Here is a 22,673-nt window from a genome sequence, read left to right on the forward strand (position 1 = left end):
CAGACAGAAACTTCTAGGTCAGACTGAGCCCAGAGTGAAGCTGTGGATGGAGCCACAGTGGCCTACAGCTTTAGAGACAGACAATCTGACTGTTGGCCACTGCATTGTCGGTCATTTGTTCCTGGCGGAACCTACCCAGCTGACTGATCCACGTCAACGGTAGCTCTTATTCATTGTCCCATCTCTTGCTGGGCCCATGGATCTTTCCTTCTGAGAATATTCCTCTGTATCATTCTCTTCTTGACAGTTTCTCCCTTCTTGCCTCGTGCACACATACTCTGAGTTTTAGGACTCAGTTTTGGTGTGGAGTACTCAGGAAGGCATTGCTTGGCCCAAGTTCAAAATACCAGGCACTAACTTGCATCGTCATTGCATGTCTGTTCCTAAAATCCAAGTTCCACCAAGACAGCACCCGTGCAGTTAGTTCAGAATTTTTTGAGGCCCTGCTCCATCCCCGCTATGTGTCAAATCCTTGCTGAGGGGCTAGTGATGGGGGTGAGCCCACCATGCACCCTGTTCCCCCAAAGCCCGCCCTGTGGTTGAGTAGGAAGACGGGCCGCAGCACTTGAACCCACCCCCTGTCATTCTAGAAGCTACTGCATATAAAGATGTCAGGCAGAGGGGAGCTAGGGAGGCTGCCTGGAGGAGGGAGTGTCTGAGTGGTTTTGAAAAACTCATATTCATCCAGGTGGGGATCTGCTGGGCTGGGGTGGGGACCGCAGAGCAAAAGTTAGGATGCATGGTATTTTCAAGACTTGAAAGAGGATGATCCTGCAAGCAGCTGGGACCAACGGAAACCTCTATGTCCTTATCCCTGAAAACCTGAGCACTCTTCTCAGTACCCCTGCCAATGAGAGAGAAGTGGGGGTGATAATTACACACACTGTGAGGTGCAGGCCTCTGCCACAGAGGAAGGGAACTTTCTCCCGGGGAGGATGAGAGCTAGGGCAGGTAAGAGGATCCTTCAAGTTGGGTCATGAGGGCAGGTGCACCAGGCTGGACCACAGCAGCAAAGGCAAGAGGCCTGAGGATGGAGCACAGTCTTTCCTGTGTGCCCCACAGACAGGAGGCCACTCTGAGGCCACCCTGAGGCAGGCAGACAGCATATGGCCGTGTCAGCACAGTGGGGCCATTTTCAGGGGTGCCTTGTGGATTAGAGGATGTGGTGAGCCCTTGTCTGCCTCCTGGGTGAATTAAGCTGTTTTGAAGGTCACCAGCTTGGGGCAGCCAGCAGCCTGCTGACCCACTGGTAAGAGTAGGGAGTACTGGTGGATGGTGGGTGGGCAGCCAGGGGCCTGACTGGCTGCAGGAGAATGAAGGCTGCACAGGAGGCCCATGCTGGTGGGCATCAGGTCTCTGGCCAGTGGGTCTCTCCCTAGACACACTGCCTTCTGGAGCAGGTAGTCACTGGAGCAGGTAGCCAGTCCCTCACTGAATGGATTCTCTGGTTAGTATCGTAGTTTGGTCTCTGCTGCTGTTATAAAATGCCTGAGTCCAAATCATTTCTAAGGAACGAAAATTTATTTTCCTCGTGGTTCTGGAAGCTGGGAAGTTCTGGAACACTGCTGTGGCATCTGGCAAAGGCCTTTGTGCCGTGTCGTACCATGGTGGAAGGCACGGGGTAAGAGAGGGTGAGAACAAGTCAGCAAGTGGGAGCCATTCACTTTCATACCAGATCCTTCTCATGGTAGCTGCCCCACTCCTGTGATAGCATCATCAATGCATTCATGAAGGCACAGCCATTGTCATCAGCTAATAGGTATCATTTAGTTTACTGTGTCTAACTGGTGGTCCCAGCAGCCTATAGTGTCAAGCTGAGAAGGAGTCTAGAGCTGTGTATATGCTTAGCATAAAAGAGTTCTATGATCCATTAGAATGTCTGCAGTGGGCAAGGAAAGGGAGACCTGTGTTACGATTGCCAACCATTGGTCATCCTCAGGATAGTATGCAGTCATCCTCATTTTGCATTTGAGGAAACTGAGTCCTTGGAGGAGGATACCCTCAACCAGTTTCAGGTCCTTCTGCCTCCTGGTCTGTCCAAGCTCAGCTCTCTGGACTCCTATTGTATAATGAGAATAAAATATCATCTTACAGGCAACTCTCACATACTGGATCCGTGTGCAGATAGTACTCGCGTTTTTTTCTTTTCTGATTATTATTTTTTTAAAAAAATATTTAGCATATTTTGCATGTTGGATTTCTTGTAGTTTAGATATTCAAGTCCCCCAAGGCTCATACATTGAAGGCTTGGCCCCCAGCTGGTGGTGCTATTGGAATGTGGTGGAAATGAGCAGGTCACTCGTTGGGGGTGTCCTTCGGAGGTGTATCTGGTGCTGGTTTTGCAGGCATGCAGAATGCAGGAGTTATAAGGTCATGGAGGCTCCCACTGAGATGTCACAGGAAAGTCCGGGAGGCCAGACAATATGTCGTGTAGCCAGAGTGTCTGCAACAGCCTCCAAGAGTGATGTGTGAAGCTATGAGAGGGAAGTGGCAGCCTGCAATGGAGACCCAAGGAAGTTAGAGATTCCAGAAACATGGAGCATCTGCTAAGGAAAGCTGTGGGTAGTGAGCAGAACCAGCCCAAGAAAGAGGCCATCCATGCGCACTGCAGACTGCAAGGCTACAGGGGTGGGGATGCCCAAGTCCTTTGGAGATCCCCTCTAGCCACCAAGTGCACTGGACGCTGGACTCAAAGCTGCAGGATTTCATATTTGCCCTGCTGGGTTAGGGTCTTGCTCTGGTCCCATCCCTCATTTATTCCATTACTCCCTTTTGGAATGGGAATATTTACCCTCTGCCTCCACCACCTTTATATGATGGAAATATGTAACTTGCTTTTGATTCTTATAGGTGTTCACAGTTAAGAATTTGCCTTGAGTCTCAGAGGAGACTTTGAAATTGAACTGTTGAGCAACGCTGTAATTGTTAAGACTGTGAGGTCTCCAGGAGACAGACTAAATGTGTTTTGCACTGTGAGATGGAAAGGAGCCTGTGCGGGTCAGGAGCATGTAATGTTACAGTTTAGATCTGGACTATCCCCTGAAGTTTCATGAGCTGAAGTCTTGGTTCCCAGCAGGTGGTTCTATTGGGAGGTGGTGGAAATTGGAGGTGGGGCCAAGTTGAAGAAAGTAGGTCGCTGGGGTCACTTGAAGGGGATATCTTTTATACCCCAACCGTCTGTGTTCCTGTTTACCATGATCTGCCACACCCTTCCTCCATGATATACTGCGTCACCTTAGGTCCCCAAACAATGTGGGCAGCCAACTTGGGCTGAAAGCTTTGAAATCATGAACCTGAACAAAACTTTTTCTCCTTTTAAATTGTTTATGTTGCATATATTGTGATAGCAGCTGAAAGCTGGCTGATATGTACTTGTACATTATAAAGTAATAAAGTGAAGATCTTAGAACCGCCCAGTCAATTCCAGAACTAGAACATTCCCAGTAATTTGTATCTTCTCCTACCCCAGGGGTTACCACTGTTCGAAATTTTTTGTTTGTCATTTTTCTTTTGCTGATAGATTTCCTATAAATGTCTAACGGTACATTATTTGGTTTGCTGTTGAACTATAAAATTGGTATGTAGACTTCTGAGATTTGTAACGTTTACTTCTCAGTTTACTGTTTCTAATCTTCATTCCCGGCCTTGGGTAGAATTTGTGGGGAAAATGAATGATGGAACTATTCCACTGTTTGTTTTTGGATAACAGAATCATTTCTGGCCTTTTTCTCTGTTGTTGGCAATGCTGCAGTTATAGTTCTCATAGGTGCCTGGTCTATTGCATGAGGATGAACTTCAGGATCAAAACATGTGCATTGTCGAATTACAAGAAAATGCCAAAGTGATTTTCAAATGTGCTGCCCCCATCTGCACTCCCACCAACAGCACTTCTGTGCCCTACTTGATCTACATCCTTCTCAAGCCCTTGGGCCTATCAGATTTTGTGATTTTTGTCGGTCTAATGAGACAAATGATGTCTCATTGAAATCTTAATTTGTAATTTTCTTCCTAATAGGGACATCGAGCATCCTTTTCTGTGTTTATTTGCTGTGCACGTTTCCTGTATAAGCCTTTTGGCTGCTTGTTTCTAGGAATTCCTTATGTACACTGGCTACTAATCACTTGCTGGCCGTGCATCTTCCAGATGTCTTTTGCAGTTTTGGTCTGTTTTTCATGTTCCATATGAGGCCTTCAGTAGCAATCCTTAGTTTTACTACAGTCAAATCTATTCATGTCTTTATGCTTGGAAAACTATGGAAAGACATGGTCTCATGTTTCCTTCTTAAATACTTTAAAATTCTCCCATTCACCTGTAGGTCCATAATGTGTCTGAAATTGGTTTGGGAGTGGGAGATGAGATCCGAATCTGCCTCCATTTTCCAATGTGGATACCCTGGTGTCCCCACGCCAGTTTCAACATGGGTCTCCTTTCTTCAGGCACATGTTGAGATGCCTTTTTAAAAATTCCAAGCCTGAGGACCTCAGACCTCTGATCATTTGTGGTCATCTTCAGTCCGCCCTCCTTGCTCTGTATCCTCCCCTTCCCCCTCTCTTGCCATTGCAGTTTCTGGTGCAAATCCTGCAGGAGACCTCTGTGGCACTCCCTGAATGTTCCTGTGGGGACGAGAAAATGCGAGTGCAAGGAGAATCTGAGTCTGTGTGGACCAGCCGAGGAGACCTCACAGCGCAGAGCTCAGTCCTGGAAGTGGAGGACCCTGGGAGTCCCTGATGACATGTGTTTGGTGCAGGGACTGTGCACAGGAGGGCTGGTGGGTTGGGACCTGGCTCCCTGGGGCTGGCATCCCCTAGTTGCTTTCCATCTTTCTCTGTGGCTCTGCTGGGCCGACAGGGAGGTCTTTCTGGCCTGTTTCTCCCAAAGACCCGAGAGGCACTTGCTAGGACTACTTCTTGCCCCCTGCCCTCTTCCTCCTGCGTGTAATGTACACCTCGCTAGTGCCTCGTCACCGAGATCTATAGCAGAGAGAGCACTGTCCTTACAAGCAAACTTCCAGCCCTCCCATGGGGGAGGTGGAGCTGTGGCCTCTGATCAGATTCCTCTTCTGGTCTCCCCAGCCCTTGACTCGGATCTTTCACAGATGTTATAGGTCTGAAAAGGGCTGGCTGAACCTCACCTCTCTGATCAAGAGTCTATCAGCAGGCACTCGCCCCAGCCCTCTGGGATGTCTGCCTCCATCCTTATCCAGCCAGGTCAGGTGCCAGGGTGCATCCCTGACCCCCACCCACAGGCTCAGTGAGGCCCCAGTTATGGGACAGTCTTTCTCAGGAAAAGGCTGACAAACACCTTAGACCATTACTGGGACTCTTACCCTGTGATGATAACATTGAGGACAATCAATCTCCTTACTGTGCATTCATGATGTGCCTGTCATGGCTCTCGGCACTCCCTAGGGTCCCTGTAAGGCAGACCTCGTCCTTAGGCCCATGTTACAGGTGAGAAAGCTGAGGCTCAGAGAGGCTTGGAGCCAGGCTCTGTGGCTGCAGACTCCATGGTCCTCCCATGACACAACATGGCCCCTTCTGACTCCCATCAGCTCCCAGCTCTGCCTTCTGGGACTGGAGTGTGAGACAGTCTTATGGGGCTGATCCCTCTCAAATTGAAGAAGAGTTTTGTCACTGAGCCCTGGTTCATGTGGCTGCAGCTCAGATGAGGGAAGCCCAGAAGAATCCTAGAGTTCTTCCTCCCTGACAATCCCCCACTAGCTGGTGGCCAGGAGAGAACTGAGTTTCCCCAGCAAGTAGAGGTGAGCTGTCTCCTTGCCTTTCTTCTCTCCACCTTTACACCTCCACATTTGAAAGCAGCCTTTTATCTACTCCCAGGATATCTGTCAGAGGCTGTTGTCAGAAGAGCTGGCCTCCTCAGACTGCCAGTCTCCGAGGGTCCAAGATGGGGAGGGCCAAGAGCACTCATTCAGCAAATCTCTCCCAGCTCCTCCTGTGTACGGTAGTGGATGTGTGTGCTGGGGATTCCTGGGGCCAGACAGACCTCACCGAGATCTTCCCACAGCTTGTGCTGAGTGCTGCGTCAGCTATGCTAAGTTCTCTAAAAGAAAGAAAGAGGATGAGGGTGTGGAGCATGGCTGGAATCATTCGATAAGGGGTAACCTGCTCAGGCCACTTGATGAGGCAAGATTAGAGCACAGGCATGAAGGAAAAGAGGGAGAGAGGTGTGGAGCTACCAGAAGAGAACATTCTAAGCTAAAAGAGGAACATGTGCAAAGGCCCTGAGGCAGGGTTGTGCTTCATGGGTTGGCAGCCGGTGTGCAGTGACAGTGGGAGACAATGAAGCTAAGAGAGAAGGAGCCCTGGAATTTGTGTGCCCTCCAGGAGAATTTGGATTTCACCCAAGTGTCAGGGAGCTACTAGAGGGCTTTGAGTAGGACCAGGGAGCAAGGGAAGAGCTCAGAGGGCTCTGGCACAGATTCTGTCAGGGGGCCTTTACCTTGGTGGCAACTGTGTGGCCTGCAGCCTGGAGTCCAACCTGCAGGAAAGAATCCTGGTGATGGCCAGCATGAAGGCCAATAGAGAAGAGCCGGGAGTGCCTTTCTGCAGACAATTTCAGTTCATAAATCCCACAACCCGGGAAGCTCATCACTGCCTTGGACATTCCATACCAGCCAGAAGTCAGCTTCCTGCTCCCACCCCAGCTGTCTCCACTAGGGACACTCTCTGAATCCAGGTATTGGAGACAGCCTGGATCACTGAGGGGCAGTGGCAGGACTCCTAACTAGCCTGTCTGGCTCGCTAGCATTTTCTCCACGGCTGCTGTCCCTCTGGTCAGACAGGTGAGAGAGGATTCAGGAACCTGTGCGAGATCCCTGGTGATGGTTCAGCTGAGTACTGACCAGCTCATGTGTGTGTGTAAGCTGTCAGAGGCCAGGGAATCTTTTGGATCAAACATCCAAAAGCAATTAGAGACCACACCATGCCTGAAAAGCACCGATGAGAGGAAAAGTGCCTATTTTCGCCAGCCAGCCTGGAAAACCTCATGATGTGTAGGATATTGGTAAAGTATTCTGAAAGTCTTGGCTCCAGTAATAGAAATGATTCACCCTAAACTGGGCATGCTTGGATCCCACGTACCAATTTTAAAAGCACGACCCTAGAGGATCAGACTGTTTCCATGTGATCGAAATGAGACAAAGCTCCAGAGGACTTTGATCAAAAATACTGATCAAGGTCAAGTGTCTGCCAGTCCGTGGAAAGTTTTCAGGCACAGAAAGAAGCACCGTCTTCATGACTGTCTACTAGGTAAAGCTTTCTGACACCAACATGAAAGGCACAAAAAAGAAAAAATTTGGTATAAATATTTTTTCTTTTGCAATGCTGGAGATCAAACCCTTGTGCATGCTAGAGAAGCATTCTATCACTGATCTACATCCCCTGCTCAAGAACTGGTAAACTGGACTTCACCAAAATTAAACTGCCCTGCCTGATATAAACTTGTAACCACAGCAATTAAGATGCCATAGGAGTGGGCTGGGATTGTGGCTCAGTGGCAGAGCGCTTGCCTTGCACACGTGAGGCCCTGGGTTCCATCCTCAGCACCACGTAAAAATAAATAAATAAAAATAAAGATACTATATTCATCTACAACTAAAAAAATTTTTTTAAATGCCATAGTAATAGTCAAGGTATAATAGACTAATGAAAGAGAATAGTGACCTCCTCCCCAAAGAGACCCACACACATAGACTTGACTTTATGTTTCTTTGCATCACATTATAACACACTGACTGACAGTCAGAAGAGAAATATAAAAATGTTTGATCAATCACTCTGGAATACTTGCTAATCCAGGAGAAATAAAATTGGATGCTTTGTACAAAAAAAATCCTGTTGATTAAAGATAGTATGAAGTGCAACACAAAAAGAGTATATCTTAACTACCTTGGAGCACGGAGGTATTCTCAAACTAAATTCAGAAAAAAAAAATCAACCTTAGAGAAAAAGATCCATAATTTTGGCTACACTAAAATTGACTTTAGCTCATCAAAAGACACCAGAATAAAAGTGAAAAGATAGGACTTAGAGTGGTAGAGGGTATTTGCAACTCACATCTTGTGATCAGTGTCTAAGAACATATTAAAAACTCACAAATTATAAGAAAATGGCAAACCACCCAGCTAAAAATGACAAAGGGCCCAAACAGGAAATTGATAGAGAAGAGAGCGTACAAAAAGCTGCCTCACCTCACAAGTAATAAGGGAAATGCATAAAGTAATACTGTGATACTGTTTGTCACCTATTGGTTTGGCAAAAGCTATCGCACTTGATACCCATTGGTGAGGGGCAGGGGCCTAGTTCTCAGCTGGTGAAAGTGTGATTTGGTACTACCACTTTGGAGAAGAATTTGGCATTCTAATAAGGTTGAGGATGTCATACCATTCAACTCAGAATCTAGGTATGAATACAGAAGGATTTCTCATGCATGTATACATCACAGAGACATGTACAAGAATGTTTATTGCAATACCACCAATAATGCCACCAAATTGGAAATGCAGTGTTGGACAATGAATTGATGAATACATTTTAAAAATACGCATTTGATGAGTATGTCAGGCAGTGACTATGAAAGAACTGGATAGTCTATCTCCGAATAAATGTGTTTTCATGGTTGTAATGATGCTTTATCATTTTCAACTGGAATGTAAGGAACAGACCTGATTTTAATTTTCTTTAAAGCAGGAAAAATAGAAAGCTCTAGGTATTGCCAAGGAAAAAGCATTTTGTAGATGAAGATTTCTTTTTCTTATTAAGATATGAACCTTGAACTTACTTTGTTTTTCTATATGCAGTAAAAAAAATATCTTCAATTCCATTGGAAAGATCCATTGTTTGATGGTTGGGATTTGAACTTGGGAGTGTGTGGCTCCAAAGTCCTAACTGCATGGTGCACACCTCTCATCTGGCCTTCCCTTCCAACCGTTACTTGCCAGTGTGAGCCACTCTGTTCCTTTTATACCTGATAACTTTCCCATGCAGTTTTGCTTCTTCCTGGAATCCTTTCTTCTCTGCTCTAACTGGTCGAATCTCTCATATTTGGGACCCAGCTTCGTCATCACCTGCGGTGGCTGTCCTTCCCTGATCCATGATCCATTCAGTTTTGTGCATTGACCCTGCTCTGAGTTAGGGTCCTGAGAAGTTTTTCTTTGCAATGTGTGTGTGGAAATGGGGCAGAAGTTTGGGGAGGTTAATTGCTGATGTTACACTGGAAGAATCCTTGCTTTGTAGAATTTGGAAATCCATTTTTAGCTTGAACCTCAGTAAGGAATTGTTTTTTCCTTCCAAGGGGAGCAAAATAAGCCCATTGATCCAGGGATAGTCACCAGGAGAGTATTGACTGAAGTAGTAAGATTCAAGACAGTTTCCAAGTTAAAGGGAGTTGCAGGGCCAAAGAACATCATCTGGGTTGACAAATAGAATAGGAGCTGTGGAAAAAGCTAGACCTGAAGTGAACTTAAAGCCTTTGCAAACCTAAATACCTAAAGGGCCTTGAGGGGCAGGGGCAGGAGATGCAGCTCTGTAGTACAGCCCTGGACTAGCAAGATTGAGGCTGTGTTGGGGCTGGGATTATGTATGGCTCAGCGGTAGAGCGCTCGCCTAGCACAGGCGGGACCTGGTTTGATCCTCAGCACCACAAAAGAGTAGAGGCATTGTGTTGTGTCCATCTACACCCGGCCTGCCCGCCTGCCCCTCCTTCTCCTCCTCCCAGATCCACAGAGCCAGAGCCGCTGCCGCAGTCACAGCCACGGGCATTATGGCTTCTGGAGTTACAGTGAATGATGAAGTCACCAAAGTTTTTAATGATATGAAAGTAAGGAAATCTTCTACACAAGAGGAGATCCAAAAAAAGAAAGAAAGCAGTTCTCTTCCGTTTAAGCGACGACAAAAGACAAATAATCGTAGAGGAAGCAAAGCAGATCTTGGTGGGTGACATTGGTGATACTGTAGAGGACCCCTACACATCTTTTGTGAAGCTGCTACCTCTGCATGGTTGCCGATATGCTTTGCACAATGCCACATACGAAACAAAAGAGTCTAAGAAAGAAGACCTAGGATTTATATTCTGGGCTCCTGAAAGTGCACCCTTAAAAAGCAAGATGATTTATGCTAGCTCTAAAGATGCCTTTAAAAAGACATTTACAGGTATTAAATACGAGTGGCAAGTAAATGGCTTGGATGATATTAAGGACCCATCAACACTTGGAGAGAAATTGGGAGGCAATGTAGTAGTTTCACTTGAAGGAAAACCATTATAAAATGACCATCAAGTGGCATCTGGATCTTAAGGGGGTTTCATTTCTCCAGCTCAGTCCATTGGAATAGCATTAGGTGTTTTTTCGTTTTTGTTTTTTCCCCCCTTTTCTCTGGGCCCTTCCAACACAGTGAATGAAGGAGATATCGTTCATTTAAGCAGCCTGTCAGTGATTGCTATTAGACTCTTCAATATGGTTACTTTTATGTAGAAGGAATGCCTTCCTGTCTTTATTTTAACCCAAACAACTGGTTATATGCCTCCTTTGCAGCAAGCACTACAATGAATGTGATTATCAATGTGAATAGTCTAGAATACTGCAAAGGGTAAGCAGATTGAATGCCTTGAAAGTATTATCCACGGGTCAGATGGTGAACTTTTTTCAGTATTATTTATAGTTGTACTTGATTTTTGTTCTGTGAGGCTCTGGAGCATTCATACACCTCACCTGCCTTGGCAAGCCTTCTTTTGTGACATGGCAGCACGAATATACCACTAGGCATTAAAAGCACTTTTTTAAAAAATGAGTTTAATCCCCCCCAAAGGGATGCCAATTAAGTTTCATTAATTGTGTCATCAATTTATCCTAATACCTCAGTGTTCATCCCTATTACCTGCACATCTTCTTAAAAGAAATAGCTGTTTTTAATGCCTTTTTGTTTCAATTGAGTGTACACAATTGAATAAGTGTAGGAGTTTTATGTTTTTACCATGTGAGTCTTGCAACACTAAAGATATTTTGAATATCAGTCACGATGGCAATTTATATATAAAAGAGCCTTAAATGGAATATTGTTTTGAGATCAAACTCCCCACCCTCACAAATATGGCCACGTTGCAATAAAAATTGTAGCATGTTAAAAAAAATAAAATAAAAATTATCTTTTAAAGGTAATTTATCTTATTTAAAAAGAGAGATTTTCATTGGATGAATGAATCAAGAAAATGGAGTGTATATATACAACAGAGTTTTGTTCAGTCATAAAGAAGAATGAAATTATGTCATTTGCAGGAAAATAGATGAAACTGAAGACCATACTGTTATATGAAATAAGTCAAACTCAGAAGGTCAAGAGTCCTGTGTTTTCTCTCCTATACAGAAGATAGAGCAGAAAAAGAAAAAGAAAGGTGGGGACGGATCTCCTAAAAATCAAAGGGAAATAAGTAGAGGAAAGGGACCAGGGGTGGGAGGTGAGGAGGGATAGGGAGGTTCTGAGGTATGATATTGGTCAAATCATAATGTTATACTGTGTGAATGTACAAATACGTAACAACAAATCCCATTGATATGGACAACTATAATGCACCAATAAAAATGTGGAAAAAAAAATAAAGAGAAATTTTGATAGATGATATCTCCAACAAATCAGAGTTAAACTTTCTCTTAGATTTGTGGCATAAGCGTTGCAATTCTTATTAGCTATATGTCTTCTTCCTCTTCTTTTATTTGTGTGTTGGTTAGTTTTCCAGTAGGGGGGGCTCTAGAAATTTCCAGGTATGGTTTTCCTGAGAAGAATGAGTCCTTGAAGATATGGCCTTACTAGTTCCCCCGATCCGAGTATTTTATGACTCAGTTTTAAAGTGTGGCCAGGAAGGGAATGGCAATCACCGTTGGCTGATGACGTGATAAGTGCTGACAGTTCTTTCATAGGCACGTCTGATTCCGTCCCCAGAACAAGCCCTGTGATGCGTTAGCATTTTATCCATTTTACAGAGAAGAAAGTAGAGGCGGATAGAGAGAGACTGGCTACCTTGGCGGTAAACAGGGAAGCAGAGATTTGAATAACATCCACTTCACTTCCATTGCCCCATTCCTAAATTAGAATGAGTTCTAACCATTGTTTTTTAAAGGAGAACATTTCCACAGACGTCTCGTGTTGACTACAATGTTATGCTACTGAAGTGAACAAATATGAAACTAGAGGTCAACGTCCCATGCCTATGGCACTTGTGACACTACAAACTAAAATACAAATTAAATGGAAACAAATTTTAAAATTATTAAAATCAATCTGACTTTACTAATGTGTAATTAATACCATTTTGTTGAAATAAAATGGGGGCTCGAAATCAAAATACAATATTGACTCTTAAGATACAGGTTCTTTTGTATTTCTATCTGCTGTGTAATGATTATACTTTCAAATTATGTTTTTCTTTTTGAATTATAGTGAAAATTCCAGATTTTTACAGCTCACTGTGATATAGTTTAGTGTCAGCTTGCCTATATGATTATTTCATGATGAAAGCCACCTCTGGCCTGGTTTTGTTAGCCCATAACAATAAAAATGGAATTATGTTCCTGGAATGTTTGCCCCTGTGTGTGAGTCTTTTGTTTGCTGTTTTCCTAGTGCCTAGAACAAGGATTGGCATGTAATATATGCTTGATAAACATTTATTGAATGCAGGTGCTATAGTTCAGTTGTCTCCCAAAAGCCCATGCGTTAAGGGCTTAGTACCCAGCCTGTGGTAATTTTGGGGCTGGGGAGGTGCAGGGCATGGAAACATTATACATGTGAGACATGTGCTCTACCACTGAGCTCCAGCTCCAGCCTTCATTGTGCTTCTGGGAATTTGTGGAACCTTTAGGAAGTGGGGCCAGGGAGGAGACCGCATGGTCACCGGGGGTATGCACTGCCTTGCTTCCTTGCCTCCATGAGGTGAATAACTTGCTCCACCATGTGCTCTCAAAGCAAAGAGAACAACTGATTATCTCAAGTATTTTGTTATAGTAACAGAAAACTGACTACCACAGCAGGAGTTAATGATTTAAGAGATATTTGAAGCTAGTACATTGTTAAATGCAAATGCAAGTCTTGAATTATGGTCATCTAGATGGTTCAAAATGTACTACATTGCTAAGACAATGTTTTGAGATATTTGTTTATTAATTGATTTCTCTGTGTATCCTCTCCAGTTCTGCCCTTTCCACCTCCACCATTAAAGCAGGTGCTTGGATTCAGTGCCTGTGACCTCATGAGAGAAATGTAGTGGGTCTGAAAAGCACAGTTGCTTGCACACTTGATGTTGGTTTGTATTCCCTAAGTCTTCAGATGACAGAGAAAATTTCAGAGTACACTCTTCCTCAGTGTGTTGATTATCATCTATTCCTACCTCCACAGCTACTCTTCATTTTTCTCTAACCTGACTTGTTCCTTGGGAGGATGATCTTTACAAACTGCATTACTGGGCCCTCTTGACTTTTGGTTTCTGTTTAGATTTGTCCTATGGGAGGCAATGACATGAACCTGGAGAGCCACATCTCAGAAATCACTTTCCTGCATGCACCTCAATGCATTGGTGTTTGGGCTATAGAATTTGTAACAAAACAGTGGAGGTATGGGGTGAGGGCAACAAGGAGATCTGAGGTTGTCTGTCCACCTGATGGGTAGGCAGTCTCAGAATTAGCAATTAAGTTTAATTATAGAAAATTAGCTAATGTACTTTACATACATAAGTTTGCAGACTCCGATTCATGCCTGGCATGGTATTTTTTTAAAAGCTATCATTGCATTGCAATAGAAATTCAAAACTTAAAAATCATCATAGTGAGTTCAGTACATCCCACTAGGAAGCCAATCTGAGACAACACTATGCTAAAGTTTGGGGTTATAAAATTCTAAAATCCGGTTAGCTTATGTACATGACTAAGAGTTGTTAGGGTTAAGATATGAGGTGTCTTCCAAAAACTCATGTGTGAGACAATGCATGAAAGTTTAGAGGTGAAATGATTGGATTATGAGAGCCTTTACCTAATCAGAGCATTATTCCATGTAAATGGATTAACTATAGGTAGGTAGGTAGGTAGGGTGTGGATGGAGGAAATAAGACCCCAGGAGTATGTCTCTGGGGTTATATTTTTGTCCCTAGTGAGTGGAGCTCTGTGTCTGCTTCCTTCTTGCCATGTCCTGAGCTGCTTTTCGCTGCCACATCCTTCCACCTTGATATTTTGCCTCACCTCAGGCCGAGAGCAATGGAATCAGCAGTCTATTGACGGAAACCGCTGAAACTAGGAGCCCCCAAATAAACTTTTTTTTTTTCCTCCTCTAAAATTGTTCTTTTCAGGCCTTTTGGTCACAGCAATAAAACAAAACAAAACAAATACCCTGACTAAAACAAAAGTTATACACTCTAGTTGGGCCTGGTGGCCCATACCTGTAGTCCCAAGTTGTTTTGGAGGCTGATGCAGGAGAATCTCTTGAGCCCAGGAGTTCAAGACCAGCTGGGACAGCCTAGTGAGGTCCTGTATCTAAAGCACGCAGGTAAGTAAGCATGCAGGTAAGTAAGCAGGACTCTGAGAAGCAGGCAACACAGTGAGCAAGAATGAGGAATCTGTGGACTCGGAATCCAGCTTTGCCACTAACTAACTGTATGGCTGGCTGTGCCTCAACTTCCTCATCTGTAAAACAGCACAAAATTTAGGATTAAATAAGATAATATGTGTGAATAACTTCAAAAGGGACATAGAATCAGCTCCCAATAGTGTATGTTGCTACTATTGTTACTGTGATCTCAGTAGTCATTCTAACATGCACTGACTTCATTACTGTTTGCCACTGAGCTGGTGACACACAGCTGGAACCACTCACGCAAAGATGCATAAAGCATCTGTCTGCTTCCTAGGAGATGACAGCTGTTCGCCAAAGAATCCCACTTCTCCTTCTCCTTTTTCTTGGGTCCTGAAGACCCAAGCTGAACTTGACTCCATTTCTAGCACCCTTGCAGACACACCTAGCATGTAACCAAGTTCTAGCTGATGGAGTGTTAGTATAATGGTTTGCTTATCACTTTGGGGCCAGGGCTTTAAAGAGGCACTAGGATGTTCCCATTCTAGTGTCTTGATGCAGAAGATGACAAGGCCCTAGGAAACCGTATTGTCACAAAACAGGTAGAGCCTGGTATCCTGAATTGCTGTTCCAAACTAAGAATGTCTCCTTAATGCCAAAGTATGGGCAAGAAGTAATGTTCTTTGCTTTTGAGCCCTTAACCTTTTTTTTTTTTAAAGAAAACATTTTATTTTTTCCATATTTTATTGCTACATTATAATTGCACCTATTGGCAGGATTTGTTGTTCTCTATTTGCACCTGCACACAATATAGTTTGACCAATATCATTCTCTAGTATTTCCCCTTTTCTTCCTCTTTTTCCTCCCCCTGCTCCCTTGTCTCCACTCCATAGATCTCCCTTTGATTTTCGTAAGAGCCCCTATTGTATACTTTGTGGGGGCTCTGTTTGTGGCAGCTAGTGTCATCCTAATTCATACATTCTTCTGTTAACTACAACCATAAGAGAATACATGGGAAGGGTGAATCCCTTGCATTCAAATAGCCTTTGAGGTTGGAGTCAAATTTTCAGGAGGATGAGCCTAGGGAAGAAGCTAGAACCCTTCACAGAGGCAGACCCTTTCAGATATTTCTGTTCTTGCTAACCAGCCTCACTCTAGCCAGTGGTTTCCCACTGTCTCCTCTAACATTTTCTTTGTTTTTAAGGCTCCAAGGAAGTAGCCCCCTTAGCTCAGCAATGAATGGCATCTGCTAACAGCGTTGGCCGCTTTTCAATATCTGGGTCATGCTTTGTGTGTCTTTCTGCATTAGTGTGACGCAGAGCTCTTCCTACCCTTTGGTTCCGTTCCTAAATGATCAGTTGGTAGTTTGTACAATGAAAGCTCAGTCTTCTAATAGCCCGTAAATAATGTAATTTCTTAAAGGAATTTCATACTACCCAAGGCATATGAACTAGGTCTTTTAAAATAAGATTAGTTGTTACTTTTAGAAAATGTTATTAAATTCCATGTGAACTGCAAATCCAGGTCTTGAGACAAAACTCCTTACTCTGAATCAGCACTTTTCTGGATTGCAAGGCCCATGCTTCCACTAAATGGCAAGAACTGGTAGTGGTTCCCCTATTATTTTATTACCACCCTCCAGGGTCCAGTGTGAATTTGACCGAGACATTTCTTACAACGTGCACAGCACCAATTTAACAAGTGTGCATGTGCGCTTAGACCTGTGCAGAGTGAGCTCCTGTGAAGGCTGATTTTGAGGGTGCTGCTCTGGTTTTGGACAGTGCAGGGAGGCCTAGCATGGGTCAGTTGCAGCATGGCCCTGTTCCAGGCTACTGGAAGGTGCCTTGGAGGGAGGTTTGGGGGTGTCTGTTCTTCTCCTTTCACCAGGGGCACTGCTAGTCTGCAACCTGGGCTTGAAAGGTGTAATAACACAACTGAAAACAAATAATAGAAACATTTTTTTTTTCTAGAGTTGCTAACTGTCCCGGATTGACCAGCTCTCATCCAACAACTAAGCTGATACTTGAGAAAAATGGGCACTTTAGAAACATTTGAAATTTGTACTCTCCCTCCTCTCTCTCTCTCTCTCCCTCCCTCTTCCCTCCCTCCCTCCCTCTCTCTCTCTTTTATTTTCTCTCTCTCCCTTCTCTCCCTCTCTCCCTCCCCCCTCAACTCCCAAACTTCTAATTCTTCTTAAGTTGGTAATATGCAGGTTTAAGTGTCTTCATTTTTACATTTTAAAATAATATTCCAACTCTGAAAAAAATACTCTTCAGGCAATTTTCCAGGAAATAAATAAATACCTTGTGAAATTTTAGAAAAAAAAATAGGAAGAGAAATTAGGCACTCAGTACAATGAGGCATCCAGTAACTTCTAAATCCCTGGAAAAATCAACATGGGGTAGATCTCTGGTAGAGTTCTTAACTTTTCTGGTCTCCTAGGAATGCCAGTCTCCCAACTGAATGGAACACAGTTTATTTTTCTTTCTTTTTTTCTTTTTTTTATTGGTTGTTCAAAACATTACAAAGCTCTTGACATATCATCTTTCATACATTTGATTCAAGTGGGTTATGAACTCCCATTTTTACCCCAAATACAAGTTGCAGAATCACATCGGTTACACACTCACATTTTTACATAATGGCATATTAGTGACTGTTGTATTCTGCTACCTTTCCTATCCCCTACTATCCCCCCTCCCCTCCCATCTTCCCTCTCTACCCCATCTGCTGTTATTCAATTCTCTCCCTTGTTTTTTTTCTCCCTTTCCCCTCACAAACTCTCATATGTAATTTTGTGTAACAATGAGGGTCTCCTTCCATTTCCATACAGTTTCTCTTCTCTCTCCCTTTCCCTCCCACCACTCGTCTCTGTTTAAGGTTAGTCTTTTCCTCATGCTCTTCCTCCCTGCTCTGTTCTTAGTTGCTCTCCTTATATCAAAGAAGACATTCGGCATTTGTTTTTTAAGGATTGACCAGCTTCACTTAGCATAATCTGCTCTAATGCCATCCATTTCCCTGCAAATTCCATGATTTTGTCGTTTTTTAGTGCTGTGTAATACTCCATTGTGTATAAATGCCACATTTTTTTTTTATCCATTCATCTATTGAAGGGCATCTAGGTTGATTCCAGAGTCTAGCTATTGTGAATTGTGGAACACAATTTATAAGCGAGGATTGGCTCAAGTCAAATTGTGATTTTTAGTACTGGGAAATGATATTGATTAAATAATATCATTATGTTGTGCACATTTGTATGTATGAATATGTAACAAAAATCCTAGCATTATGTGTTGCTATAATGCACCAATAAAAATATTTTAAAAATACGAAAAAAAACCCTGATTTTTCATTTTTCTATAGCAATGATTTTCATACTGGCAACAATAGCTGTAATCTAAAGTGTACCCCCAAACGCTGTGCAGAGTGGGGTCCCGCTCTACAGACCTTTGTGCTGGAGCGTGTGTCAGGTTCTGGTGGCCCTGCTGTGACCACCCACTGAAGAGGATCTCTGCGTTTACTCTCAGGGTGGGTTGCCAAGGGAAGGCAGACTTAAGTGCCAAAGAGCTTCACTCATCACAAGTCTTCCCGGAACCCACCATGGCAGGAAAGCTTATCAGCTACTTGCCATTTGTCAGCACGATGGAAGCGTGATTTATCAGCATTGGTGCCAGCTGAGAATGGAGTGCCACCTTACAGGTCCAGTCAGGATGCCCCTGCAGGAAATTAGTGAGGGGTAATTTGGCCAGTAGACCACAATGCAAGCAGCACACATGGCCGTTTGCTTTATAAGGAGGGAGAAGCAGCCTGAAGTCCAGATGGCACGGACTCTGGGTCTAGGGTGAATGGCTTGGCTGGTTGGTCAGGCCTGGAAGGAACCAGATTGGAAGGTCTGTGACAAGGAATTAGAGGAGAGAGGAATGTGGAGGAACTTACAGTTGCGGGCAAAAGGCGTATATATCTTTGAGTCTTATATTACATTAATATCCACCAGGGAATGTCCACACAGAGGAAGCTCTCAGCAGTGAAGTCAACAGACTGTCGCATTTTGTGGGTGCGGACAACTAATGTTTAGCATTTAATAAGATACCGCTCTGTGAAGAGACAGGCCAGCTGCTTGATAGCATGTGGGTTTCAATTGGTCCTTACCAGAACTGATACCTACTCTGCCAGGTATCTCTGTTAGCCTCACCAACCAAGGGCCCAATCTGATCTGTTGCCATGGGACCCTGCACAACGTTATAGCAACAAGCACATAGCCATGTGCTCCACTGATCTTATCAATCATCTGGTCAACTATTGATGAGTAGCTAGTCTACTGGGAGAGTGAGAAGGCAATATAGGACAGAAGGCTGAGCGTGAGCACTAGCTTTGGGGCAGTATTCCATAAGGTTAGGGTGCTGCCCTCCAGGGTGCAATATATGCAGTGAGTTGGTGGCTATGGTGCTGCTGCTAAAAGATGCAGGTTCAAGAACCAAAGGGGAGAAATAAATTTGGACCCTCTTACATTCACTGCTTCTCAAGTTTGCAATTTTGGGTTCCGCCATACGAGTGGTCCTGGTTTCCCCTGTGTTAATTACAGGTTATTTAGGTCAGTAGATGAACTGCCGTAGAAAAGAATGAGTCTATTGATGCGCTACATTGACCCTAGTCACAAGAGGAGCTAGGATGGCTCCTACATAATGGGGTGCAGCTGGAACTCAGTAGATCCAATGGGGTGTCTGTGTTGCTCCAGGGATTGCAGTAAATGGGCAACTGTGACAAGTAGGGCTCCGTGAGGCCAAGGCAGCTGAGAACCTGGGTCTTCCCCCTAGGCAGACAACATAATGAAATCAAGAATTTGTGGTAGTACATGCAGCCTTTGACTGGGGACATGCTTTTCAGGGAACCCAGAAGGACTGCCAGCATCAGGAACCTAACAGGGGGACCTATTTTTGACTATATAAATCTTTATTTTATTTTATTTTATTTTATTTGTTCTAGGGACTGAACCCAGGGGCTCATGCATGCTAGCCAAGTGCTCTACCCCAGCCCTTTTATTTATTTTTTAAAAATATTTTTTTAGTTGTAGATGGACATAATATCTCTATTTCTTTCTTTCTTTCTCACTCATTCTCTTTCTTTCTTTATTATTATGCGGTGCTGAGGATGGAACTCAGGGCCTCACATATGCGAGGCAAATGCTTTACCACTGAGCTACAACCCCAGCCCCCCAGCCCTTTTATTTTGTATTTGAAGTTGCTCAGGCTGGCCTGAAACTTACTCCTCTCTGGCCTCAGTCCCCTGAGTAGCTGGAATTACAGTTGTTACGTCACCATTCTCAGCTTGACATAAATTGTTGATGAATCTGTGAATGAAATACTGTGCATTGTGTTCTGTAGTCAAGGTGCTCAAGTTAATGCAAGTTTGAGAAGTGCTTAGGGATTCCAGGGGAGTCTATGATGACATGTGGCACTCTCATTCCCTGTTGCAGCAATGTTTTCCACATGTCCCTCCCACAGAACCAGGGATCTTGTGGTGAAGACTTCTACTCAGTTCTGGAAATGCACCATACTACCTCCTTGCATGCCTCTACAAGCCACGATGTCAACAACAGGAAATCATTATTTCTTAAAGTTGGAGCAACAAAGAAATACAATCCTCAAGCCTTAACCATTTTTTTTCCCTCCTGAATAAAAAGCCAAGCCACAGGTGGCTATAATTAGGATGCGGTATCACTTTCACATTTTATTGCTCCACACATATGCCAGTTGGAATATTTTTGTAAGTGACTTAATGATTTCATTTAAAGATTATCCAATGTGTTATGATCCTATACTTAGAAGATCAAAAACCTCCAGCAAAAGACTGTTAGAGATAATAAATACAGCAAAGTCAAAGGTTACGAAATCGCTGGGGATATTATTCCTATACACCAATAATGAATCTGCTGAGAAAGTAATCCTATTCATAATAGTCTCAAAAAACAAAACAACACTACCAAAAAAAAAAAAACCCACTTAGGAATAAATCTAATCAAGGAGATGAAAGACTTCCACAATGAAAACTGTAGAACATTGAAGAAAGAAATTGAAGGAGACTTAAGATAGAAGGATTTCTTGGGGCTGCGGTTTTGGCTCAGCCGTAGAGGGCTCGCCTAGCACTTGCCCGGCCCTGGGTTCTATCCTCAGCACCACATAAAAATAAATGAATGGAATAAAGGTATTGTGTCCAACTGCAACTAAAATATAAATATTTTTTAAAAAGATTTCTTGTGTTCATGGATAGGCAGAATTAATGTCGTTAAAATGGTTGTACTACCAAAAGCAATATATAGATTCAATGCAACCCCCATTTAAAAAACCAAAAAATCTTCACAAAACAATGAAAAAACAGTCCTAAAATTCATTTGGAAGAAAAAAGACTCCAAATAGCAAAAGCAATTCTAAGTCCAAAAAGCAATGCTGAAGGTATCACAATACCTGATTTCAAATTATACTACAGAGCTGTAGTAACAAAAACTGCATGGTACTGACATAAAAACAGACACATAGACCAATGGTATAGAATAGGGGACAGAGACAAACCCACATGGGTGCAATCATCTGATCCTTGACAAAGGTGTCCAAAGCATACATTGGAGAAAAGACCTCCTTTTAAAAAAATAGTGCTGGGAAAAAAGTGGGTATCCATATGTAGAGGAATGAGACTAGACCCTACCTCTCACCCTGCATAAAAATCAACTCAAAATAGATCAAAGACCTAGGAATCAGACCAGAACCTGCAACTCCTAGAAGAAAATGTACAGTCAACCTTGCAAAATGTAGGTGCAGTAATAACTTTCTCAATAGGACCCATTAAGCTCAGGAAATAAAGCCAAAAATTAATAAATAAGATAGCATCAAATTAAAAAGCTTCTTCACAGCAAAGGATTAAGAAAATCACAGCAAAAATTAAGAATGTGAAGACAGAACCTACAGAATGGGAGAAAATCTTTATTAGCTACTCTTTTGATAGGATTAAAAAATATCCAGAATATATAAAGAACTCAAAAATCTTAACACCAAAACAAACAAATAAACAAACCCATTAATAAGGGGCTAATAACTAAGCAGATACTTCTCAAAAGAAGAAACTAAAATGGCCAACAAATATAGTAAGAAAATGTTCAATATTATGGGCAATTAGGGAAATGCAAACCAAAACTATACCGAGATTTCATCTCATTCCCATTAGAATGTCAGCCATCAAGAATACAAACAATGACAAAAGCTGGAGAGAATGTAGAGAAAAAGGAACCCTTTAACACTGTTGGTGGGGCTGGAAATTAGTAAAACAGCTATGGAAAATCAGTATGGAATGGAAGCACCATATGGCCCAGCCATACCGCTCCTCAGTATTTATGCTAACGAATTAAAGTCATCATTGTAGTGATACATGCATACAAGCCCATGTTTATAGCTGCCCAATTCACAATAGCCAAACTATGGAACTGGCCTAGGTATCAGTGCATGAATGGATAAAGAACATGTGGTATATATACACAATGGGATTTTACTCAAGTCATAAAACAGAATGTAATTGTGTGATTTGCAGGAAAAATGGATGGAACTTGAGAACACTATGCTAGGCAAACTACGCCAAATGCAGAAAGTCACGGTCATATGTTTTCTCTTATATATGGGAGTGAAGGAGAAAATAGGATAAGAATGATGGGTGGGGGGATTGGTGAAAACTGAAGGGGGATCATTTGCATCACATCATGGAATTCTTATAGAAAGAGGAATTTTACACAAAATCCCCCACTTCATGGCCAGGAAGTGCAAGAGAAGAAGAGGAGAATACTGGGGTCCTACAATTCTTCAAGGGGACACCCCCATCAAGTGGAAGATATCCTACTAGGCCCCACCTCTTAAGGTTCTACCATCTCCCAATGACATCAGGCTGAAGACTAAGCCCTTAGCATATAAGCCTATGGGGGACACTTATATGTAAATTATGTGCAAACTATACCACCCAGTCTCAGGTAATCCGTTATAGCAACAGAAAACAAACTAAGACACATATAGAAAAAAGCAACAAGTCAGCGTGTGACTGAGAACCCTTAAAGTTGCAGTATACCATAAAGA

At 43.1% G+C, this 22,673-nt stretch overlaps 1 pseudogene; it reads left to right on the forward strand.

Moving 5' to 3' along the window:
- Positions 1-9,766: 9,766 nt before the first annotated feature.
- LOC106145174 (cofilin-2 pseudogene) lies at positions 9,767-10,362 on the forward strand (annotated as a pseudogene).
- The last annotated feature ends 12,311 nt before the right edge of the window (positions 10,363-22,673 follow it).

Source organism: Ictidomys tridecemlineatus, chromosome 11 (genome assembly GCF_052094955.1).
Source record: "Ictidomys tridecemlineatus isolate mIctTri1 chromosome 11, mIctTri1.hap1, whole genome shotgun sequence".
NCBI lineage: Eukaryota > Metazoa > Chordata > Mammalia > Rodentia > Sciuridae > Ictidomys > Ictidomys tridecemlineatus.